We start from the raw sequence: 26,972 nt of genomic DNA on the forward strand, positions 1-26,972 counted from the left end.
GGGGCGGGCATAGCCCTTGAAAGAATGACATAGCCGTTGAGGACACAACAAAAACTGCTTAGAACAGATTAGGCCCGAGATGGCAGAAGATTCGACTTGCAGTAGAACTTGAGCCTCCTTATGCGCTCATTGTAATACATTACCATATGCCAAACGACACACCCACAGGCGCCATGACACTTCCCCGGCCGACCGTAGAAGGCCAAAAAGTGGGCGGTGACCCAATTCCCGGAAATCCTCTCCCCTTTCTCGAAATAGCTGGAATAATCCTCCCACTTGTTAGCCTATGAAATTACCCAGCCCATAAAAACTAACCACTTCCATACCCCGGGCCTCTTGCCTTCTGAGCCGGCTGGCACTCTGTGGAGTGTATTTCTCCCAGAGCTGCTCTCCTTCTGAGACGCCCAAGTTCTGTCTCTGCAGTGTGTATCTCTGCTTTCCCTTTACTCTGGCTCGCTCTTGAATTCTTTCCTGCCCAGAGCCAAGGACCCTCACTTGGCGGCCCGAGACGTGGGTCATGACCCTCCTCTCATGCCCCATTTTCCTGCAACCTCTTTACAAAGTCTGTTAATAAATCTACTTCTTACCTGTCACTTTGCCTCTCGCTGAAGTCCTTCTGCGCCGAGACATAAAGAACCTGAGGGCTTCCCTGGTGGCGCAGTGGTTGAGAGTCCGTCTGCCGATGCAGGGGACATGGGTTCGTGCCCCGGTCCGGGAAGATCCCACATGCCGCGGAGCAGCTGGGCCCGTGAGCCATGGCCGCTGAGCCTGCGCGTCTGGAGCCTGTGCTCCGCAACGGGAGAGGCCACAACAGTGAGAGGCCCGCGTACGGCAAAAAAAAAAAAAAAGAGAGAGAGAGAACCTGAGCTTCGTTAAGTCCTGAGGCTAGGTGTGCGGTGGCAATCAGAAGACTGTGGGTTCGAGTCCCCTCTTAAGCCAGAGATTGTGGATTCCAGCCCCACACGAGGCTCGTCTGTGTTTGAGTCCCACATGAGGTGTGACTGGATCTGAGGTGCGTGGTTTCAAAAGGACGTTCAAATCCTGCGTCACGCATCTGAGAACCAGATCAAGAGCTCCTGGAGGGTCAGTAAATTACCTTTATCCCCATTTGAGAGATAAGACCTCTGAATCTCAGAGAAAATCATTCATCTGACCAAAGGAGTGAAGGGAAGAGATTATGTCCTGAGACCGGCAGCAGGGTTGAGGTGAATCCGCAGAGGCGATACATCTTTTTTTCCTCAGAGACGCGGTGTATGCGAGTGGGGCAGGTTCACAAGAAGTTATATAGTCCTGGGGCTGGAAGGAACTTGTGGAAGAATACTAGATGTGTCTTGAGGGGTTCCCGGATGCTTCTGAGGTGATAGCAGCACAGAGCTCCCCTGGATCAGCAGCCTTCCCTGCGCTTCTTTGTAGTTGGCTGCTATGGCCGCGCGCGGTGTGCACTGCGCAAGTCCAGGAAATGCCGAGGACTACGATATAAACAGCGCCCCCTGTAGTGTGGAATGTTGCAGCCCCGCGTCTCTGGGACAACTTCCTCATTCCTAAATTGCCCACTGTAATGCGTGAGACCCTTCATTAGAAGGAAACAGCAAAGCTAGCATTAATATTTCTGCCACCCCCACGCCCACTCTAGTGGGAAGCACGCTCTAGTGGGAAGAGGGCAGTGGGGGAATTCCAACAGACCTGGGTTGCATCTCAGTTCTGCAACTTTCAAGTCACTTTGTCACTGACCCGGATTCTTGGACTTTTTAATCAACAGAAATTGATAACAGGTCAGAAGAGAAATTTAGGCAAGGCTTTTTGGGGACCTGTGCTGCAGCACAGGGAGCGACAACAAATAACGGGTTCCCTTGCTCGCTCCCTGAGGGAGGGCAATCTGGTCCTTTAAATGGGGTGTGGGTAGGGGCAGATCCAGCAGCTGGGCCAGAGGGGCAGCTTAGGTGGCCTGCCCACCCCCTTGGTGGAGCTGTGTGCAGGGATCATGTGCAGTACCCTGTTTTTGTTCCAGACACCTCATGAATGGCAGTTGGGTCTTTGGTCTTTTTGTATCATATGGTCCATAATTTGTCCCAACTGCACATGCACGCAGTTATTTTTAGTCCCTTATAGTTTGTATTCTGTTGCTTGAGGAGATGTTTGTCCAAGTGCAAGCATTGTAGCAAAGGGTCCCAGGTCCCAGCCTGTCTCAACTTTACCATTCTGAGCCTGTTTCTCCACCTAAATATTATGGGCTCATAATACATATCACAGTAGGATATATATAAAATCTGGCACATGAAAGATACTCTGTAAATGTTAGCTTTTATTATTGCCATATGCTATTTCAAAAATCTACCTATGAAGGTTGCAGGATACAAAATTAATGCACAGAAATCTCTGGCATTCCTATACACCAACAACAAAAAATCAGAAAGAGGAATTAAGGAAACACTCCCATTTACCATTGCAACAAAAAGAATAAAATACCTAGGAATAAACCTGCCTAAGGAGGCGAAAGACTTGTACTCAGAAAACTATAAAACACTGATGAAAGAAATCAAGGATGACATAAACAGATGGAGAAATAGACCATGTTCTTGGATTGGAAGAATCAATATTGTGAAAATGACTATACTATACAAAGCAATCTACAGATTCAGTGTAATCCCTATCAAACTACCAATAGCATTCTTCACAGAATTAGAACAAAAAATTTTACAATTCACATGGAAACACAAAAGACCTCAAAGAGCCAAAGCAATCTTGAGAAAGATAAATGGAGCTGGAGGAATCAGGCTCCCTGACTTCAAACTATACCACCAAGCTAAGTAATCAAGACACTATGATACTGGCACAAAAACAGAAAAATAGATCAAAGGTACAGGATAGAATGCCCAGAGATAAACCCACGCACATATGGGTACCTAATTTATGACAAAGGAGGCAAGAACATGCAATGGAGAAAAGACAGCCTCTTCAATAAGTAGTGCTGGGAAAACTGGACAGCTACTTGTAAAAGAATGAAATTAGAACCCTCCCTAACACCATACACAAAAATAAACTTCAAATGGATTAAAGACTTAAATGTAAGGCCAGACACTATAAAACTCTTAGAGAAAACATAGGAAAAACACTCTTGGACATAAACCACTGCAAGATCTTTTTTTGACCCACCTCCTAGAGTAACGGAAATAAAAACAAAAATAAACAAATGGGACTTAATTAAACTTAAAAGCTTTTGCACAACAAAGGAAACCATAAACAAGACGAAAAGACAACCCTCAGAATGGGAGAAAATATTTACAAATGAAACAGACAAAGGATTAATCTCCAAAATATACAAACAGCTTATGGAGCTCAATATCAGAAAAACATAAAATCCAGTTAAAAAATGGGTGGAAGACCTAAAGAGACATTTCACCAAGGAAGACACACAGATGGCAAAGAGGCACGTGAAAAGATGCTCAACATCACTAATTATTAGAGAAATGCAAATCAAAACTACAGTGAGGGATACCTCATGCCAGTTAGAATGGCCATTATCAAAAAATCTAGAAACAATAAATGCTGGAAAGGGTGTGGAGAAAAGGGAACCCTCTTGCACTGTTGGTGGGAATGTAAATTGATACAACCACTATGGAAAACAGTATGGAAGTTCCTTAAAAAACTAAAAATAGAACTACCATATGACCCAGCAATCCCACTACTGGGCATATACCCTGAGAAAACCATAGTTCAAAAAGAGCCATGTACCACAATGTTCATTGCAGCTCTATTTACAGTAGCCAGGACATGGAACCAACCTAAATGTCCATCGACAGATGAATGGATAAAGAAGATGTGGCCCATATGTACAATGGAATATTACTCAGCCATAGAAGAAACGAAATTGAGTTATTTGTAGTGAGGTTGATGGACCTAGAGTCTGTCATACAGAGTGAAGTAAGTCAGAAAGAGAAAAACAAATACCATATGCTAACACATATATATGGAATCTAAAAAAAAAATGGTACTGATGAGCCTAGTTGCAGGGCAGGAATAAAGAGGTAGATATAGAGAATGGACTTGACATAGGGTGGGAGGGGGAAGCTGGGGCGAAGTGAGAGTAGCATCGACATATACACACTACCGAATGTAAAATAGTTGGCTGGTGGGAAGCAGCGGCCTAGCACAGGGAGATCAGCTCCGTGCTTTGCGATGACCTAGAGGGGTGGGATTGGGAGGATGGGAGGGAGGCTCTAGAGGGAGGGGATATGGGGACACATATATGCACATGGCTGATTCGCTTTGTTGTGCAACAGAAACTAACACAGTATCATGAAGCAATTACACTCCAATAAAGATCTATTAAAAGAAATCTACCTATGAATGATCTACTTAATGAGTGGTACTTGAATATATATTGTGGTAATACCTCACTGAGACCATAAGCTAAGGACAAATAACTCACTGGCCCTCCTCTATCAATGCAACCAACATCATCTCCATCTGATGCACTAGCCTACTAATTCCACAAAACAATTCAGCAGACATCTACCAAGTACCCTCTTTTTTCCTCGAGTGCTGTATTCATGTGGGAAGTCACAGGGGTGAATAGGATGCAGTATTCACTCACAGATTTCAGAGTGTACTGTGAGCAATGAGACCACAAACTGATTCCTGTAAAACAATATGGTAAGAGACTCTGTAGATGTATACGTGAAGGTTCATGAGGATAAATGAAGGAGTTACTAATCCTGTCACAGAGTATCAGTAGGAGCTGCAGACGTCATGAGTAGGAATCTTCCAGGTGGATTAGCAGGAAGGACTAGGTGGAGGGAAAACTTGCATGAGAAAGTGATGTAGAGAAAAGGGTCCTTGGTGTCATGGCACCTGATTTCAAATCCCAATTCCATCCTTTTAAGGATAGTAGGACCCAATAAGGAATATTGAATAATGAGGGGTGTGTAGTGGCAGAAGGTAGACCAGGCGAGGATGCATATGGCCCCAAGGAAAGTTCCACAATGGATTTCTTAATGCATAGCTAAAGATCCTTGCTTTCTTTTGTAAGGAGCTGTCATGTATTTGCAAAGAATAATTCATAGCAGGGAGTATGTGATTTCTGGCCAGAGTTCAGCAGCTTATAAATCAGTGACACATCTCAAACATTGAACTTTATCCTTTAGACCTGGAACATTTGGACTTAATCAAGCCCTTGACAAGATATTTCCTGATAATTGAAAATAAAATAGAAAAATATGAGCTGGATTATAGTAACGCAAGCTGAATTGTCTTCTGGCACTTCCTTCAGCTTTTTGGAAGTGGTGATAACCGGTAAATTTTGCTGGGCAGAGGACAAAATGTGATCTTTGCATTCATACTTCAGTTCTAATCCCAGCTCAGCCACTTCCTAATTTTGTAGCCTTGAAAAGCCACTTCATCTTAGTCATCTGTAAAATAGGGAAAACAATACCTTAGGGAGAGATTTGAGGATTAAAGCAGAGTAATTACAGTACCTGAACTGAACTAGTAATGATTAGTCTGTTGAGATTTGAGTTCTTTTGGCCACAGATTTGAACCCAAAGCAACTGAGTGCTCACTTAATGCCTCCTTACCTACTGTGGGCTCCCTTTAACTGTGATTATTCTGCCTTTTCCAGGTTAGAGATCAACTTCCATGAGAGAGAAGCCTAAGTTAGAATACGGGCTGATCAGTTCTGCTTTTCTCTGCCCTCTGTGAACACATCACATTTAATGAACCTTGCAACCCAGGCTGCATACCTCTTCTTCCTGTGTGATTTTGACTCTAAAAAAGCTAATTTGGCTATCCTTGGCATTTTTCCCAAGTCTTGACCCACTCACTGATTGCACGTCACTGACTCTTCTTCTGTGTCACTCTTGGTAATGTCCTTGATTATGACCTCCACTCTTAACATCTTGTACCTGTCCTTTGAGTTCCTTGGGGCACTCTGTGTATATTCACAGTTTTCTGTAGACCAGTGTTTTTCAAAATGGTGGATCACAAAATCAATTTAGTAAATTATGATCAACACTTACCTATTTATTTATTTATTTGTTTGTTTTTATTTTATTATGTTTAAAATTGAAGTATAGTTGACTCACAATATTATATTAGTTTCAGGTGTACAACATAGTGATTCAGTATTTTTATAGATTATACTCCATTTATAATTATTATAAAATATTGGCTATATTCTCTGTGCTGTACAATATATCCTTGTAGCTTGTTTATCTTGTGCATAGTAGTTTGTACTTCTTAATCTCCTACCCTTATATTGCCCCTCCCCACTTCCCTCTTCCTATTGGTAACCACTAGTTTGTTCTCTATATCTGTGAGTCTGTTTCTCTTTTGTTATTTTCATTCATTTGTTTATTTCTTAGATCCCACATATAAGTGATAACATACAGTATTTGTCTTTCTATGCCTGACTTATTTCACTAAGCATAATACCTTCCAGGTCCATCCATGTTGTTGAAAATGTCAAATTTCATTATTTTTTATGGCTGAGTAATATTCCAATGTGTGTGTGTGTGTGTGTGTGTGTGTGTGTATATATATGTGTGTATATATATATATATATATATATATATATATATATACACACATCTTCACCAATATTTGTTATTGGTATGACCAGCATCTTTAAATAAATGAAATAGAATTGAATAGAAAAGTTAAGAATTTATTAAATGTATTAGGGTGAGTATCACATTGTGAACTTTGTTTCAGGGGTGTGTGTGTGTGTGTGTGTGTGTGTGTGTGTGTGTGTGATGTGTGTTTCTACCATGTAAAATGCTTTTCTTAACATGGGTCTTAGTCTGAAAAGTTGGTGAGGCACTGCTCTAAACTTTCCCTTTTATTTCTTTATTGCAAACTTTTTTGATTGTAACGTCAGATTTCCATTGGTGAAATATCTTTTTGTTTCTCAGGTCATGGGGGCAGATCCCAAGTGTCCTTTGAAGTCTGCTTTCTAAGTTTGTGTCCTTCATTCAGGGACCCACCCTCTCCTTGCAGGCCAGGCCTTCCTCATCTATCCATTCACCTCTGGATCTCTAGCACCCAGGTTCTCTACTGTGTGCCTCAAGGTGAACTGTGGTGCTTTAACAAAGCTGATTACTAGACCCCACTGCTAGCCTCTTAGCTCAGACCCTCGTAGAGGGTAGAATTGATAGCCAATAGCATGATAGTAGGAGCATGCTACATTTTTATCTGAATGAAAAGATGAAATAATCAGTCACCTCCAAATTCCTATTATTTTATACCATATTGTTAGGAATTTTATGCAAAGTGTCCAGTCACCCTTAGCCCATCTTCCTCCTTCTATGAGACTAAATTATCAGTAAGGCAAAGTGAAAACTTTCTCTGCCTGTCTATCTTTAGTCAAATAAGATTTCTAGGGATTGTTGGATAATTGTTGCTGCTCACTCTGACTATATTGTATCATTAGTTCTCAAAAAGTGTTTATTGTTTAAATCTCTTGGCTGTGCTAATGTTGTGGTCCATTTCTTTCAAATGCTACGTCAATAGCTCTGTGCTGCGCAGGCAGCCTGCTGGTACTTCCTTCTCACATCTGTTCTTTTTTGCTTTGTCTTTCACTCAAATGTTCCCCACAATGTTTATGCACTCAGATTTAGTAAGTCACTTTTGGGTGTGTGTATGTGCAATGCCTTTTTATATGTTGGCCTTGGGTATGATTTTCTGAAGTTATAAATCCTTTAAGCACACCTGCATTTTTCAAGTAACACACCCGAAAGCAGATGTCCAGTCCAGGCTTTGGGGCCACACTGGGCAGATGGTCAGCAGCCCTAAAACATCAATGGAATAAATTGGAACCCTGTTGCTATTTAACCCGAATTTCCACTTAGGACTCCTGACACAGCTGATGAAATAGTTCCTGTTCTGCCAAAGGGCACAGAGTCCTCAAGAGGACACTGTGTATCTCCTTTTTGTATCTACCCACCTCTGCTAAATAAATACTGAATGTTGTGCCCAGGGACCCATGTGTCTTGCTTAGGTCTGGTCTGGTAGAATTGCTCAGGTTTCAGGGACCACTAACCCTGGGGTTGAAACCCAGGCAAAAAGTACAGTTAAGGAGAACTTTATTGGCTACTTATCTTTGCAACTTAATTATAATTTCTGGACAGTTTTATGCGTAGTTGATTCCTTTTTTTCTCTCCCAGAACAAGAAAGAATGCTTCCCAAGAGTAAAATTGGTAGAACTTTCTAACTGTAAATTAGGAAAAGGAATAGATAAGTATTTGAGAGGAGGAAGTATCTCGCTTGAACTTGAAGTATTATCTTGCGAGTTATTTGATTAATATACTTGTTAAATTTTGTTCAAAAATAAAACTATGAACCAGGAGAGTATTATTAAGTCAGTAGTTAGTTATGAATACCAAATTACTTGACTTTTGATTTTACCAACCTACTGTCAATGTTTTTGACTGTTTTTTGATCATTTGTTTTTGTTTGGTCCGTTTAGCAAAAACAATAGTCAGACAGTGTTTGATTTTATAGTAATATAACCTGAGCAGATGGCAGAGGAGGGACAAAAGAGGAATAAAAAGCAATGAGTAAAGGATAAAAATTTTAAAGGACCTCACACACCTATGCAGTTACCACAGGGCTTCTCCTAATGCATCTCTCTTTTATTTTTTATTTATTTATTTTTTTTGCGGTACGCGGGCCTCTCACTGTTGTGGCCTCTCCCGTTGCGGAACACAGGCTCCGGACGCGCAGGCCCAGCGGCCATGACTCACGGGCCAAGCCGCTCCGCGGCATGTGGGATCTTCCCGGACCGGGGAACGAACCCGTGTCCCCTGCATCGGCAGGCGGACGTTCAACCACTGTGCTATCAGGGAAGCCCTGCATCTCTCTTTTAATATCTGGGAGGAAAATTTTTCCCTGAAGCTCTCAGCAGGTTTTCCCTTAGATCTCATTAATCAGAGCTAGAAAACAGGCTGGTGCCCTAGCTGCAAAAGAAGCTGGGAAGGTAATTATGGGCCTCCTTTGTGGAAGACTGACCCTTCAGCAAAGATAAAAGGGCCAGGGAATAGCAGCTGGTAGGCAACCAACAGGAGTGTTGGAGGACTCAAGTCCCCATCTGGCTTCAACCAACCAGCTTTGTTATTTGAGAACAACTTGTTTGACATTCATGCTTTTGTTATTATTTTTTTTAATTTTTATTGGAGTATAGTCAATTTACAATGTTGTGTTAGTTTCAGGTGTACAGCAAAGTGAATCAGTTATACATATACATATATCCACTTTTTTTTTTGAGATTCTTTTCCCATATAAGTCATTACAGAATATTGAGTAGAGTTCCCTGTGCTGTACAGCAGGTTCTTATTTGTTATCTGTTTTATATATAGTAGTGTGTATATGTCAGTCCCGATGTGCTTTTGTTATGTTTTGAGGATTTTTTAGAATTATTTATCTCAGTTGACTGAGGTTGGAAAGGCTAGACCACATGACTCAATGCAGTTAGCATCAGTAAGCTTGGTCAGATATCTTATAGTGTAATCTTTTTTCTAGAAAACAAACATGATATTGATATTAAATATCACTGGATATTTGAAAAACAAACACCTCCACTAAAATTATTAATACCAAATCAGAAATCCCATATGTCTCGAGATTGATTGAAATCCAAAAAATTTACATGTACTTAAAGCATAACTAATTTGGTGATATTTTATTGATGTTTATATTAATAGTAAATGCATATTTGGCATATGAAATGTATCCCCATTTTAACCAAAGCATTTGGAATTTGTTTATATTTCCAATAGGGTTTTCAAAGAGTTTATTTGATTTGGAATTATTAAGTATCAACATATATTGGGAGTTTATGTCTTTAAAAAACAGCAGGCTATTTTCAAATTACTGTACCTTTTGTACATTTAGTGAATTTCCATGTACTTTAAGAGGTTTTGGGCTCTAAGGAAAAAGTTCTAGTCCATCAATTTAAAACAAATATATTAAGTGTACATTTTAAATATACTTTATTTCAATATATGAATCGCTTTTAATTTTTAATGATCACATTAGTCAACTGGAATAAATAAATAAACCTATCAAAGAAGAGCTAAATATGTAGCCCTATTTTCAAGTTAGGAGTGATAAAGAAAAGGACCCTTAGCTTCCTGCAACAGTAGGAAATAATCTGTGCTGTCTATTCTCTTTTCTGACAGAAACTGGCTCTGAAGACTTGGAGATACTTCGTAATGGACTGGCTTTCATTAGCTCCGTAAGTGTTTCCTTTCACTTACTGTGCTCTGAATCATTTTCTAGGACTGGCAGCTTGTCTTTTGTTTCAGCCTTTTTTATACCAATGCCCATCTTCAAATAAAATGAGCAGTGATATGGTTCAAAAAACAAACCGTATATGCATTCATACTGATGTTATGATTTTGATAGTATATGTTTTATGCATATTTGTATTCCTGTGTGTACAGTGAACTCTTATATTCCCCTGTCTTCCATTGTGGCAATTTGTGAGTTCAGTGAGTTCAAGAATGGCTTCCCATTCATCTCTCTATTCCTTGAAGCCCTTAAGTGATATACTCAAATATTTGCTGAATTGAGTGTATATATGTGTGTACGTGTGTGTATATATATCCCCTCACACGTCATTTAGATTTTTATCTTTTTTTATACTTTTCAGAATAAGCCTTTTAATTTAAAATCGTTGATATTTTATTCCACAATTTCCAAACTTTGAAGAGAAAAGCCACCATGTTGTTGAACCTCTCCTGCATATAGATCATTGTGGTAGGCGATATAGCTCAAAACAAAAGAAGTCAACAACCTAATCTAGGAAAACAGAGTTGATAGGATACAGTATACAAGTCATCCAGCCATTGAAAACCCTTTGCTTCCTGTTGTAGTTCATTCAATCCAGTTTTCTCCTATGAAGATGGAAGACTAGTCATCCTCAGCAGAAGTATCTTACAAGCTCTTTTTTAAAGGAACAGAATATATATTTCCAGCAAAATCTTATATGGGGCCCAGATATGTAAAACAAATAGATATGTGTCGTTCTTCTACCTTCAGGCTAAGAAAGGAGTTGTTCCCTTTGCTTACTAGACTTCCCCTAAACCTCGTCTCTGAGATGCTTCCAATGAACCTGCTAGGGGACGGTTTAAAAACCATAACCAATGTTCTGTCCGTGTTCCTTGCTTATATTATTGAAGCCCATTCATAAATGTCTCTTTGGTCTGCTCTTCTTTTTTTTATCTTTGTCATGGGTTGGTAGCTTGATAGCTGTGATATTCAACACACATGGAAGGGTCTGTGCCTGTTGTGTGGGGTCACCTGGTGGAGCATGTGGCTCCCAGAGACCCCGTGGGCCTATTACACAAGCCAACTAAGAGGCTTCCCCTGTGGCCCTGTGGCTGGAACCAGACAGTGTGAACCCATGGGCCATCTACCACCTCCATCAGCATTTGAAGTATTTATAAAGTGCCTGTGTTTTCTCCTCCATTATTCTATAAGGGATTAAAATATCCTGGAATAAAGAGCTTTGAACCCGATAAGCCTGGAAAAATACTTCTGATGGACATGAACAGTGGATCATGTCCACTGTTGAAAAGGATACAACAGTGTTGGAACTGAGGATCACTGGAAGTAACTTTGATTTGTCTTCATTTAACCCTCATGGGATTAGCACATTCACAAATGAAGGTAACAATGTTTATTTAATGTTTATTAAAAATAAAGCCAAATTAAAAAAAACAGCAAAATGTTAATGAAAGAATTTTTCTTTTCATCCAACTAAAGTATAATCATGAACAATGTTCTTACTCTGGATTTTAAACTTACCCACATGTTAATTAAATATAATGTTATAACCACATAAAGGCTTGAGAATGCTAAAATATTTGAGATTTGAAAAACACCTAATTTTTAAAAATACCAACCTTCACATTATCTCTGTAATTACTATAGTAATGATATTCGGCTCTAATCGTTATGGGTTTTTCCAACTTAAAGAATTGTACAGATCCAGGCATTTACAGGAATAGATTTTTCTAACGTAAGACACCTGCAACCTACAGATCCACTGACGGATGGTCACTTTCGATGCCTCCCTGCCCACTGGTGCCTCTGGTTGTCTTCAAACTGCTTCTCCACATTTTAACATGTTGCCTCATCCCTTATGCCTTCATCCCACTTCTTCCCTTCTTTTTGCAGCCATTTCCTTGGTCTCTACATTAACTCTAATCCTGGTTGCACACACAAGCACCTGGAGAGTTTTAAAAAGCCTGATGTCCAGGTTCCAGCCCCAAATATTCTGATTCAGTTGGTCTGAGGGAGGCTTGGGTGGTAGTGCTTGTTACAAGCTCTCCAGGAGATAAAAATGTGAGACCAGGGTTGAGAATCACCCCTGTCGTCCATCTCCTCATCAAACAATCCCTTCTTCGGTCCGGGCAGACTTTTCCCATTTGGGCGGGCTAAAATTGCTGCCTTGAAAGTTATCAGCAATGTCTCTCTCTCTCTTCCAATTCTCCCCCTCTGCCTCTCCTTCCCCCTTGCCCTCCCCTCCTCTCCTCCCTCCCTCCCCCCTTCCTTCCTCCATCTCATTTTATACTGTTCAATTGCCCCTCCCTGATATTCCAGTACACTTATGTGTCCTCATTCTGAGTCTGCTGCAGGTTGTCTCCCCTCTTTATTATTTTTTTCCTCTTTATTATTTTGTCACTCATTTCGAATTCTCTGAGCATTCCCCAAAGGACCAATATTTTGCCTCCTCTTTATTTCCTCTATTTCAGAAAGTTCAGCCATGTCACAACTGTAACTGTGCCAGCTCTCTAGGAGAACACCCCCAAAGTGGATGATGATGATGATGATTTTAATCAGCTCTTCAGTTCCCTCCCTTCAGCTTATTAGATACTTCTATGTGGGTTCCTGTCCTATAGCCACATTAAACTCAAAATGTCGAAAAGTAATTCTTTATCCTCTTATCTTCCATTCTTCATGTTTACCCCATATGACTTCTCTTCTTCCATGTATGTATATATGAAATATACATATATCCGTATATATTTCCCTTTCAATGACCTCTTCACCCATTTATCAACACTATATTTTATTTTCAAAATATTTTAAGTGCAAAGAAATAGGGTGTTGGGTGTGTGCATGCTCTTTTAAATTAAAATGGGAAAAGTAACCACATAAATATTACACAAGTGCTCGTATAAATTGCTTTTGTATTAAACACTACATCATGGATTCCTTTCTCTGACAGTGCATTTAGAGGTACTTTACAATGGCTCTTTAGAATTTTTGTTGTGTGGAAGTACCATAATATAGTTCATCTGTTGATGGATATTAAACCTGTTCCCACTTTTATGCTCATTGAAAACAATGCCAAAATAAACATTCTTGTACATATATCTTCTGTGAATACTTCCTTAGGATAAATTCCTAGAGGTGGAATCTGCTGTGCAAAGCGTGAATCCGGGTTTTAATCCTCACTTATGTTTGATTTCTGACTCCCTCATTCCTCAGCCATCATCAGGGACTTTTGATACTTCCTGTCAAATGCCTCTCTTGTCCTTTCCTGTCTTTTCCTGTCAGTGCCATCTTCCTGGTCCAGTCCCTTATCTCCACATGCCTGGATTACTGCCATACCCACAGGTCATGTTACTCCTTGGTTGAAAGCCCCCTATAAGTAAGCCCTGGATCCCTATCCTAAGCCCTGAAGACTGGCCTTGGCTCCTGTTTCTGTGGCTTCAGTATTCCCACTCTTTCACTCCTCCAACCACAACCTCACCATTACGTTTTCCAAGGAAACGTGTGCCTCAGGCCCTTTGCACGCTCTCTTCCTTCAGCCTGGAGCACTCTTTCCCCAGATATTCACATAGTTCAGTTTCTCATTTCATTAGATCTCTGCTTTGACATCATCTTCTCAGAACTTCCCTGACTCCTGTGAAGAAGACATCTCATTACTCTCCATCCCTTTATCTGGTTTTGTTTTCCCTTTGTAGCACTTAGCACCAATTAAACATTTGCTTGTCAAATGGACTAATGGGAAGCTTCATAGCTGGCTTTTGTGTTCAAATTTCTTCAATTCAACTTCCTAAACTTTACACTATTTTCCTTTAAACACCAATTCAGTGACGTCAAAACTTTCCAAAGACTCACTGCTTCCAAAGGCAAAGACTATGGCCTAACTTCACTTGCTGCTTCTGATCATACCTTCTTGACCACTTAAACTGGTATCTTTTGTCTCAGAGTTGCACTGACTCCCAGAATCTGCTTCCCTGTGATATTATCTCTCACGTGCTCTTTTTATGGAATTGATCATCTCACACTGTGTAAATTACACCTGAGCACACCTTCTCTTATTGATATTCTTCACATCTTTTATCTCTTTTATCTCAATGCTGCATCTTGCTGAGACCATTTGCAGTAGAAAGCTTAATAAGCTCTTTGGAGTTTTAGTGTCAAGGGCTGCTCATTCTTAAGTTGAGGATTTTTTTTTCCCCTTGTGGAGTCTGGAGTTTTTAGAGACTGTCACTGGGTCTTCCTTTAGCCATTTTTCTTTGGAGCAATCACAAATGCCTCTCTACAAAGAGATGAAAATATTCCATCTGCCTGATACCCTAAGTACTGGTTGGAGGTGGGTTGAAATTGCTTTCTGGAGACAGGGCTGACAGCTGACAGCTCGGTTAATGTTTCCATTTTTGTTTTTAATCTCTTCTCAGATAATACCGTGTACCTGCTGGTGGTGAACCTTCCAGATTTTAAGTCCACGGTTGAGTTGTTTAAATTTCAAGAAGAAAAGTCATTTTTGCATCTGAAAACCATCAAACAAAAACTTCTGCCTAAGTACTGAGATATGTCATATTTCTATTTTCCTTTAACACCAGTGGATGGTTAATCCACTTTTAGTGTTTCCTCTTGGCAGGGAGTAGGGGACGGGGTGGGGGGATAATGGCAACTCCCCTTTCTAATGATCATAAACTCTTCCAAGTGTTCTTCTGCAGAAACTTTTTTTTTAATATAAATTTATTTATTTTATTTATTTATTTTTTGGTTGTGTTGGGTCTTTGTTGCTGCATGCAGGCTTTCTCTAGTTGTGGCGAGCAGGGGCTACTCTTCGTTGCGGTGCGCGGGCTTCTCATCGCGGTGGCTTCTCTTGTTGTGGAGCACAGGCTCTAGGCACACAGGCTCAGTAGTTGTGACTCGCGGGCTCTAGAGCGCAGGCTCAGTAGTTGTGGCGCACAGGGCTTAGTTGCTCCGCGGCATGTGGTTCCCGCACCAGGTCTCGAACCCGTGTTCCCTGCATTGGCAGGCAGATTCTTAACCACTGCGCCACCAGGAAAGTCCTCTGCAGAAACTTTTGAGGACTCAAGCCCCTCAGAGAAGACCCATCCTCTTCCTCCCTCATTTCCCAGGTTGCCTGGATGCTGCTTTATGGCTCCTAGCCTCAGAGAATGTTCCTTTAATCTTTTAGCAAGAAAACACTCTCCTCTTCTCGAAAACCAGACTTAGTATTTCAAACCCAAGCCAGTTCCATAGACAAATTTCACATTTTGAGCTTATTTGTTATTTATTTTTATATTAAAAGATGTAATATTACATGTTTCTAAGAATTAGAAATACATACCTAAGAGGAGATCTGAAATCTGGTGCCTCTAAGACCTCCCTGTGCTGCCTCTTCTGCTGTTTGTTTTGCACACGATTTTTGAAATAGCAGCTCTGTGGTGACACTCAGCTCCATCCCAGGCTCCTTGACAGTATGACATACAGAGAAAGAAAACACACGTGGATCCCTGATCCCCAACAACCCAACACAAAGTCAACATCCTCGCTTGCCTTAGGGTTTGGTTTATGAGGTAGTGATGGATTTAGGAAAATAATCTGACACTATCTTCCCAAACAGTTTTTATCCTCTAATCATTATGGTTTTCTAGAATCCTACCCTCTATTTGAATAATTTACCTGCAGAATTCAATTATCTCTGAATTTATAAATCTAGATTTCTTTTAAACCGTGTGGTATGTACATGCAGGTGCCTAGCAGAGCACCTGGTAAGTGATGGGTGCTCAGTGTTCCCAGTGCTCCTTCCTCTCCTTTCTTACCTGGTGGATTTGAAGATGAGGAAACCAAGATTGGTGAGAAATCGAGTTACTGGATGAAAGTCAATCAACCAATTAGTGGCCATTACAGACTACAGCCCAGGTCTTCATCTGCATGAAAGTTCAGACAATAGCTTTTGGTGGGAGAGTTTCTTCATACATTCATTCAACACATATATTTTGGAAAGAGAATGAGGACACTGAGTGTCTGGAGAATGTGCTAAATCCCAAGATCTAAATTAGGAGAAAGTATGTAGACTAGAGAAGCTGGGCTAATGGTAATAACAACAGTGATAATAACAACTTAATGAGCTTCAACTATAAGTTGGGTGGTGCAATAACCAATTTAACAGATTATTAACTTTTTACAGATTTTTTTTTAATTTTTATTTTTGGCTGTGTTGGCTCACCGTTGCTGTGCGTGGGCTTTCTCTAGTTGCAGCGAGCAGGGGCTACTCTTTGTTGTGGTGCACGGGCTTCTCGTTGTGGTGGCTGCTCTTGTTGCAGAGCACGGGCTCTAGAGCTCAGCCTCAGTAGTTGTGCCCGGAGCATGGGCTTAGTTGTTCCGCAGAATGTGGGATCTTCCTGGACCAGCAATTGAACCTGGGTCCCCTGCATTGGCAGGCGGATTCTTAACCACTGCGCCACCAGGGAAGTCCCACAAATATTTTCTTAATTAGGTTTTATTTCTATACCAGTTTGGATTAAAGAAAATGAGGCCTGGAGTATTTAACTTGCCTCAGGTGACACTGTCAATAAATGGCGCAACTGGAACTTTAACCCTGGTAGCTGGAGTCTGGAGCTTGTGCTCTGAGTCGCTATGAAACAGTGAAAACTTATTTTATTTGTTTTACCATTTAATCTTGGAAATCTCAATTTTGTCCAATTTCCCAGGGTTAGAGTATTTTTTTCTGGGCAATTGCAAATATATTGATCTTTGGCAGTATAGAACCAAACTATAGTTAGTGCCACAATTAACTAAAATTCTGCTCTCTCAACCCAAGGATTAGCCATGTATACTTTCTGCTTTGTATTTGATGGTTGTTTCTATGGTTGTCTACAACATTAATATTCCAATGACTAATCTATTATAATTTGAGCATGTTATTAATAATAATAACACCACAATGGTCATTATTGGTCATTTACTATATTCCAGGCATGGTGCTAGGGTCCTTGATTCATTATTTCATTTTATTCTTACCCCGACATTTCAAGGTATGGAGAGGCTCAGAGTTTAGTGACATGCTGTGGCCCCATGGATGATAGCAAGCAACTCCAGAATTCAAATGGAGTTCATCAGATTTCAAAGCTATTACTCTAAACCCTTCTGCTCTTCTTTTTATGAAAAATAGCAAAGGATTATAAAGCAAACTAATTTCAGAAATCTACCTTTAAAAAAGAGAGGAAAAAACCCCAGCTTGCAGGCTTATGCCTGAAGCCTGTACAGACTAATCCTAAATTCCTAGACCCTTTTTCTCATGTGGTAACTGTGGCTTCCATTGATGGAGGCTTTGTGATTGGCAGGCTCCCCGCAAGGCATACAGCAGGCATCATCTCATTGTAATTCCCACTGCAACGCCACAAATGAAGATTCTGACCCTTAGTCTTATACTAATGAGCTGTATGACTTTGGGAAAATCATTTAACCTCTCTTTACAGATGAGAAAACTGAGGCTCTGTACACTTATCAAAGTTGCCCAGGAGCCCAGAGCTGCGTCAGAGCTGATGTGCCGGCCGTGACGCCCTCCGCAATGGAGCGGAGATAATTCTCTCCCAGATAATGGCCCCCGGGAACTTCTGTCACCTCAATCAGCACAGAATGACTCACTTATGTGTTCGCTGTTGTACCTATTAAAGCAGAAAAATAGACTCATATATCTTAGGTTTTCAGTAGCACAGGGAGAATCAAAATCAGAACAACAGCAACAGAAAAGCCACAGCATCCTATTTCTGAGCATTCTTGCTCACAGACATTTCACTCCATTTAGAATTATGAAACTTTATGGCTGGATGTGATCCTGTAAGGCTGAAAGATAGACCAGTCCACCTACTCCTTTTTTATAGATAAGGAAACTGAGGCCCTGGAATGTGAAATGATTAATTTTCCCTAGATCACACAGCTAATAGTAGCAGAGCTTTAACTAAAATGGAAGTCTCAAGATTGCCAGGGTTTTTTCCACTGCCTGATGCTGACTTGGACTGTTCTATATGAGCATAAAGAAATGTGTGGCCCTGATGATGATTCCTGGCCTAATTTAATGTCTGTGGAGTTTAGTCTGTCTAAACACACACACACACACACACACACACACACACACACACACACTTTTTTAAAGACACAGTTTATAAGATTTTTATGTTCCATTGCTATTAATTAATAACCTTTTAGGGTTTCTTAGGGTCATTATTGTCTTTGAGGATTGTATAGGTTGGACTGATTTTGCATAATTCCGGGCTGTAACAGCTATTGTGAAGGCTCCATTCCACTTTTTGATTTTATAAGTAGACATTCATGAATGCCAATGCATAATCCTGTAACGTACCATGGCTTCACCTGCATGTGTCATATGTGTGTGTTTGAATTGCAGTTTGACTGGCATTGTCGGTGTGGGACCTGAACACTTCTATGCCATCAGTGATCACTATTTTGTTGACCCCTACCTGAGATCCTGGGAGTTGTATTTGGGTCTAGCGTGCTCATTTGTTGTGTACTACAGTCCAGATGAAGTTCGAGTGGTGGCCGGTGGATTTGATTTTGCTGTGGAATCAACATCTCACCTGATGGCAAGTGTGTGAACTCTTTAAAATGCCATGTATGTCCCCAGATTCTCCTTAGACATCTTTAGAGCATATTCATTTTCTAAATGATGGGATGCATTTTAACATGTTATCCCAGTAAGAGGATTAGGGAAAATGTAAAATATCTTAATTTTTCAGGGAGTAACATATATCAAATCAGAATTTTCTGTTTTGTGAAGGCATACTCTTTTTAAATTTCTTTTTTGGGGAAAAAAGTGCGTTTCAAGAGGGGGTACTGCAATAAACATTTAGTATTACTAAACAGCTTTGTTTTGAGGGAAGATTTTTGAGTGTATAATGAGATTTAACAATTTGTAGGTATGTATATATCAGTAGTGCTGGTTTGTGAAATGACAAAAAGCTTGTACCAAAATGTAAATCAAGGCACCACTTCCTTCATAAAGAAAGTGTTACCATGGGGGAAAAAGTCAGCCTCACTAAGTAGTGTGCTTAGTGATATAGTTGATTTACATTATTTTCTGGCGGTGACAGTGAAACAATTCACAGACCAGCAATGGTTTGGGGACCACACTTTGGGTAGCATTGGTGTGTATATAAAATCCTCCTCTTCTTGTATCATGAAGGATTTGTAACATACTTAGAAGGTTAGTAACATATTTAGAGAGTAGTAACATATTTAGAGAAAGCAACACAGACAGTTTTCAATTATTCATATCATCTCCTGGTCTTCACAAATGGCAGATAATCACGCAGTCATTTATCTCTTTGTCCTGGGATGCACTGTGCTTAGACTGGCCACAGATTGTTATGATGAATGTGACATTGCACTCAGGGTAGAGCGGAGGAAGTCTCCTCTCAGATACAGGCCAAGCATTTGTCTTCTCTTGTGCTTTCTCTGGCCTAAAACGAGGGGCTAAAATGCAGAACCTGGGGCTTGCCTTTATGTTGACAAGCCAAGAAAAGCACTGTCATGCTTTTGCTCCCAGATATCTGTGTTAGAGTTAAGTTCCTTCCTTACTAGTCAGTGCCAGTTAGCGTCCCACCTTTAGAAATAACTTTTCAGAGATTAAAACTCCTCTGTGCACTGTCAACTCACTGAGTTCCTTCAGAATTTGGTGTGCTTTGAGACAGGTTCCATTTTCCAGTCTCTAAGCCAAGTTCTCCCCTAGGAAGAGTTATTACAACTTCATGGTAACCTTCTGAATCACATTACTTCACGAGCTTTGATGTAGCTCTTTCTTGTTTTGAAGGTACGTCTATATATCTGACGTGCTGGCTCATAAGATTCATGTGTATGAAAAGCACGCTAATTGGACTTTAACTCCATTGAAGGTAAGAAGTATTAATACTATAGGTTTGCAGAGTGATAATTAGATTCTAATTGATTTGTGAAATTAAAAGTGAGGAAAAAAGGACTAATTGGAGTGGGTGAGAACCAATTTTTCACTCTTTTATTGAGTCATCAGCATCATATGGGTTTGTTCACTTTTGCTTAGCTGCAGAGTGGGAAGCAGCAAACCACACACATCACCTGTGAAACTTTGATTCTTTCTGCCCTAGTGAATTTTAAGCTTGGCATTGTGTTCTTCAGTTCTTTCTTTCCTTCCTTCCTTCCTCCTTCCCTCCCTCCCCCCTCCTTTTTCCCCTCCATGTTGATGGAACGGACAATAGCCTCAACTTGTATACAACAGCACAATATTTATAAAGCCCAAGTACTCACAATGGCCGCCAGGCACCCTGGCAGCCCATCCCTTTGCTGCCTTTGTCTCCAGCCCTTGGGCCGCTGCTGAGATACTCCTGCTTGAGTATTTCTGGGGCTCCCCCGGCAAGGCCCTGCCTCGGGACCGGGCACTTGTCTCTCTCCTCAGGTGTTCTTCCTCCAGATCTCCATGGCTCTTCCTTCATACCTTTCCAGATTTCACTAAAATGTCACTTCAGCGAGGCCTTCCCTGGGCACCTAATCTAAACTTGCACACACACACACACACTTCCTCTCTCCTTTATGGCTTTATTTTCAGCATCCTTTGCTAACATATTTTGTATTTTACTTCTCTTCTCTATTGTCTGTGTGCCTCTCCTACTAGGGTATAAGCGCCACAGGACAGATATTTTCTCTATGTGTTCCTGGAAGAATTCCCACACGTAGTAGGCACTGAACAAATTAATTGTTAATTTAACATGCTGGGGCAGGGCATTCTTCAGAGCTTCATCTTCACCGGAACCAATTCTGATCCGGTCTGAAGGTTTGGAGCAAAAAGGGGTTAAAAACACAAAGGAGAGGAAAGAAGTAAGAGCAAAGTGGAGCAATATGAAAGTCATGCTTCGGAAAAACACGAAGAAGCGCTCCCCTGTCAGAACTGCCCACGGCATACGAAGCGCTGTCCCCAGGCCCCGTGTGACTGTGCCCGTCACCGCATCTCAGTGACTGTCCTGAGGGGCTTCACTCTGAGAAAATTACCCTGAAGCAACATCAAATGTAACATCACGTTTGACATTAAAATCACCGGCAGGTGGGCTTCCCTGGTGGCGCAGTGGTTGAGAGTCTGCCTGCCGATGCAGGGAGCATGGGTTCGTGCCCTGGTCTGGGAGGATCCCACATGCCACGGAGCGGCTGGGCCCGTGGGCCGTGGCCACCGGGCCTGTGCATCCGGGGCCTGTGCTCCGCAGCGGTGAGAGGCCCGCGTACCGCAAAAAAAAAAAAAAAAAAAAAAATCACCGGCAGGGCTAGTTTGGTATTAAGCTGAAGTAAAATGGAATTACACACACTCATATTGGCTTGGGGGATAAAAACAAATTGTAGTTATAACAATAGGCACTTCTGCAAATCGAAAGTTAAAGGATCTTATAAGAATAAAACCCAATCCAATATACATTCAACACAGAGTCATAAAGGCACTGCTCTTGCCGAGGCAAGGTTGAGGGCAAAGCTTATTTCAGGTTTGGCTCCCACTTCTGGCAGCAAATCATGCCTGTCTCCTGACATAACAGTTCAGTTGAGACTCCCCCGCTTCAACTGTAATGTTATTCTTTCTTTTGAAGGATCATATTAATTAAGACCAGTTAATTGATACTTGGAGTGCCAAGAAATTGGATAAACTAGCTGGGATTGTTCTTAGAATTTGGGATGAGATGCAGATGGGTTTATGTCCCGTCAAAGCGTGGTATATACATACAATGAAATATTATTCAGCCTTGAAAAGGAATGAGGTACTAAATCATGCTATAACACCTATGAACTTGTAGACATTATGCTAAGTGAAATAAGCTAGACACAAAAAGACAAATAGTGTATGATTCCAGGTACCTAGAAGAGGCAAGTTCATAAACAGAGAGTGGAATAGAGGTTACCAGGGGATGGGGAAGGGAGGAAAGGGGAGCTACTGGGTACAGTTTCTGTCTGGGATGAGGAAAGATTCTCGAAATGGATCGTGGTGATGGGTTCACAATATTTCTTTTTTTTTTTTTTTTTTTTTTTTTTTTTTGCGGTATGCGGGCCTCTCACTGCTGTGGCCTCCCCCGCTGCGGAGCACAGGCTCCGGACGCGCAGGCTCCGGACGCGCAGGCTCAGCGGCCATGGCTCACGGGCCCAGCCGCTCCGCGGCACATGGGATCCTCCCAGACCGGGGCACGAACCCGCATCCCCTGCATCGGCAGGCGGACTCTCAACCACTTGCGCCACCAGGGAGGCCCCACAATATTTCGAATGTACTTGATGCCACTGAATTATACACTGAAAAATGGTTCAAATGACAAATTTCACGTTTTACATATTTTATTTTATTTTATTTTATTTTATTTTATTTTTATTTTTGCGGTATGCGGGCCTCTCACTGTTGTGGCCTCTCCCGTTGCGGAGCACAGGCTCCGGACGCGCAGGCTCAGCGGCCATGGCTCACGGGCCCAGCCGCTCCGCGGCATATGGGATCCTCCCGGACCGGGGCACGAACCCGTATCCCCTGCACCGGCAGGCGGACTCTCAACCACTGCGCCACCAGGGAGGCCCACGTTTTACATATTTTACCGCAATAAAAACGATCCCCTCCTCAAAAAAAAAAAAAAAAATTCCAAGACACAGCCAATGAATAGTCTCACTTCAGTGAGTTCCAACTCTCAAAAAATTGGGATATTTGTTAAGAGGTTCCAGTTTTTCCCAAAGAGAATAATTTATCGTTTCCCTTACCAAGGAATGTAAACATTTCCACTGGACTTTGTGGAAGCATGAAACGTGGTCTGAGTGTGCATCGTGGTGAGTTAGTATTGCTAGGAATTACGGATTTGCAAGGGAAGAGTTCATTGCTGAGCCCAAGATGGGCTCCCTGCTTGACTGTCAGCTCTTGCTCAGCTGGTGTGCAAGGCAGGAGCTCATTAATCATGCAATGAATGAACGGGACCCCAGGTTTCTGTGTCCTTCTCCCACTCTCACTCCCCACCCTCATCTTTGCAGGCTTTCATCTGCCATGGAATTCGCCAGCTGGCCATGACCCCTTCCAAAGATAATAGCAGAACCCTGCGACAAACATTTTCCTCACATAAAGAATTTAACGTTATCAGCCTAGAATGTCTGACACTGGGATAGATGGGCTTTGGGGATGGAGGAGACTTGGAGCTGATTTTGGCCAGAGGATGTTTGCTCAGCCGCCTCCTTTGGCCAAACTTGCCGGTTTCCAGGGTAGGAATGAGTGGTGGCGCTGCATGAAGGTCAAAAGGAGGTTCTGCCTCAAAGCTTGAGCCCTCTCGTCCCTTCACGGCCATGTGGAGAGAGCTCATTTTGAGTAGGAAGCGCAGGGCAGCGTGGGCTCACCACAGCTGTCTGTCTGCCCACGCTCTGGCCTGTGCAATGAGTCACCGCCGATTATTACAGGGTCTCTGGGTGCTGAGGTAGGCTGGCCTCTGTTTGAGGTACACGGTAGATAATGTTTCTCCAACTGAGAGTTAGAAGTAAACAAATAGATGTGATTTCTCCCCGGTAGAAGGCAGCCAGGATGATAAATGATGGAATTAAGAATCGTTGGTATTATTTATGATCCCGGTACAAAGCCGCGACAGCAATCTGTGCAGTCATCACATGCTTGCAACTTATATTTAGAAAATAAGCAGAGAAGAACAGGGAGTTGAATAACATCAGGAAGTCAAGGAAGAAACTTTTCCTCAACTCCAAGGCACAAATTAGACCCCGGGTGATCATTTCTCCTCTGGCTGCAGAGCCTATGATTAGCCGTTAAAGAAGAGCCTACATTTCATTGATGTTCTCATCAGGAATGAATCTACATTTCCTGGTTGTTTTCTGAATGCTTATAAAAATATCATTTGCACATGCCGTTTTAGAAGGAACTGTTTTAGGCTGCACTTAAAACTTTTTTTTTCCTTTCAGTTTTCATTTCATGCACAGATGTTAGTCCAAATGCCTTCATCTAACTTTTAACAGCCTTCCTTGGTTTTCTGATCTTCCCCCTCCCTCGTGTGTCCTGGAAACCAGCAAAATACTAGCACAGATGGAAAGCTAGAGGAATTCCCTTGAGTGCTAGTGAAATGGGGCACAATTGTCATGTCCCTGGAGCCGGGAGTGTGGTGACCAAGGACAGGATGATAGTTTTCCCTGATGTATTGCTCCATCACCTCTCCAATTTTTTTCACTTTCTCTCCTTCCTTCTCTCCTTGGTTTTAATCTAGAAGCCTCTGGACTTTAACACACTTATGGATAAGGTATCCGAGGATCCTGTGACAGGGGACCTTTGAGTTGGTCGCCACCCCAATGGCATGAAAATCGTCTTCTATGACCCAGAGAATCCTACTGGATCAGAGGTTAGTTTGCAGAATGAATCATGTCAGTGGTTGAAAATATAAATCTCAATTATATGTGCAAATAAAAGGGGGACATGGATAGATGACCCCAGAGATCAGATATAAAAGGGAATGGGGGCTTCCCTGGTGGCGCAGTGGTTGAGAGTCCACCTGCTGATGCAGGGGACACGGGTTCGTGCCCCGGTCCGGGAAGATCCCACATGCCGCAGAGCGGCTGGGCCCGTGAGCCATGGCCGCTGAGCCTGCGCGTCCGGAGCCTGTGCTCCGCAACGGGAGAGGCCACAACAGTGAGAGGCCCGCGTACCGCAAAAAAAAAAAAAAAGTCAGTCTCATCCCACCCTCCACCCCTGAAAAAAAAAAAGATTTTTTTAAAGGCTACCATCTCTTGAATAAGAAACAAAAACCAAATACATATTAACATTTGCCTGTTGGCTCTTCATGCCCTTTATCTCTGGGTTTACAGGACAATTGTGGTTATGGTGAACGGCAATCCTGTGCCTTTTGCTAGTTCTTAGCTATTATGACTGCTATATGGTACGTTGAATAGAATTGAAGAAATGTATGCTGTGGCGTGTTCACTGCTCAGAACTGGGAAGAATGTTAGATTCTAATTTGTTCTTGCTTGTTAGCTCATTTGGGGAACTTGGGCCATTTGCTATAGCATGGACTTAGTTTGCTGTTCTGGAAAAAAAATACTTCCTTTCTAATGATGCATCTGGTAAGGTATAGGAAAAAGTAATAACGATCCATTGTCTAGTGCACTGCCCCACAGAAGAGTGATTTAGTTTTATTAGGAAGTGGTTTCCTAAAGCCAAGGTGCACCACCAGCTATTTCCCAGTAACTAACTACTACACGTGAATGCTATAGCAATTTCCTAAGACATCTGTCTTTGGTGCCAGCTGTTTTGGAGAGGTCCTTTTAAATGCTCACGTTGACCCTTTAATAAACAAGCACTAGCCTGCCTATTCTGCCATATTTGGTGTTTTTGTATATCAGTATCTGTTCTCCAAGTCACTGTACTTTATCCTAAAGCCTTCAGAAGAACACGAACTTAAAGTTGAAAGCAAATTTAGAGTTAATATAGTCCCACCCATCTCATTCTACAGATCAGAAACAAACAGTTAAGTGGAAGATCCAAAATACAACCCTGGGCTCCTGCCTTACCGTGTGCTCGGTATAGTAGGTGAATCATATGAAATTACCATTTTATGGGCCAAAATGGTCAAACATCAGCTATCATGTATAGCCATCTTAGATACTATCAATACTATACTGCTGCTAATGATACAATCATATTGCTGCTCAACTACAACTAAATGAAGGAAACCAAACTCATGAATTCTTACACATTTAGAGTTGGGACCCTAAGTTCAGAGGAATGATGAATGTAGTGGAGAGGTATATTCTTTTTTGGGCAATGCTCTTTTTTGTGTTTGTTTTTGTTTTTATTGCCACATTTAAAAATCAGGAATTAAGTGTAAACATCCAAATTCCTAGCTTACCTGAAAATACACAAAAACTAGCCTGAATTCCAGCATGGCAATAATTTGACTATTACTGAGTAATACCCCTCCTTCCTGCAATTTGCCATAGTCCCTACCTCTCCTTTATGTCTCACACCCAGGCTGTACTACTGATTTATAGTTCTTGCCTCTATAGGTCTTTGAGTCTCTATCTCTGTTAAAGATCATCTGACCAGAATCTGTCATTTTACCAAGGAGGAAACAGGTATCATATAGAGAGTAATTTGGAACAAAATATGGTTTACCTAAAGGCTTCTTCTTAGGGAGAAATGACCCCATATTTAAAGTTATGTCTTGAGTGACTTTAAAAAATATTAATCTAATGTTATTTTTCGATGGGTGCTCCAAATCCAGAAGATTTTAGAAGAACCCAAAGTTACAGTGGTTTAGGCAGAAAATGGTACAGTGTTACAAGGAAGTACGGTTGCCTCTGTATACAAAGGGAAACTGCTGATTGGTACTGTGTTCCACAAAGCTCTTTATTGTGAGCTCTAACAGGCTGATTTGCACCCATGCCCTGACAACTGGGAGCTCCTCATTTCAACTGCTTGCCACATCTAAGGGGCCACAGTGATCTCATCTGAACAATGAATGCTGACCCTAAATTTGGACATCACAAGAGATGAAAGTGTGTTTAGCTGGGAACAGATGTGATGCATAGGGCTTCTTTTTTTTTTTTTTTTTTTTTTTTTTTTGCGGTACGCGGGCCTCTCACTGTTGTGGCCTCTCCCGTTGCGGAGCACAGGCTCCGGACGCACAGGCTCAGTGGCCATGGCTCACGGGCCCAGCCGCTCCACGGCATGTGGGATCTTCCCG

The 26,972-nt window shown here is 41.6% G+C and overlaps 1 pseudogene; it reads left to right on the forward strand.

The window, feature by feature from the left end:
* The first annotated feature begins 173 nt into the window (after positions 1-173).
* On the forward strand, positions 174-26,651 carry LOC132495778 (serum paraoxonase/arylesterase 1-like; annotated as a pseudogene).
* Positions 26,652-26,972: the final 321 nt, after the last annotated feature.

This window comes from Mesoplodon densirostris, chromosome 9 (genome assembly GCF_025265405.1).
Source record: "Mesoplodon densirostris isolate mMesDen1 chromosome 9, mMesDen1 primary haplotype, whole genome shotgun sequence".
Taxonomy (NCBI): domain Eukaryota; kingdom Metazoa; phylum Chordata; class Mammalia; order Artiodactyla; family Ziphiidae; genus Mesoplodon; species Mesoplodon densirostris.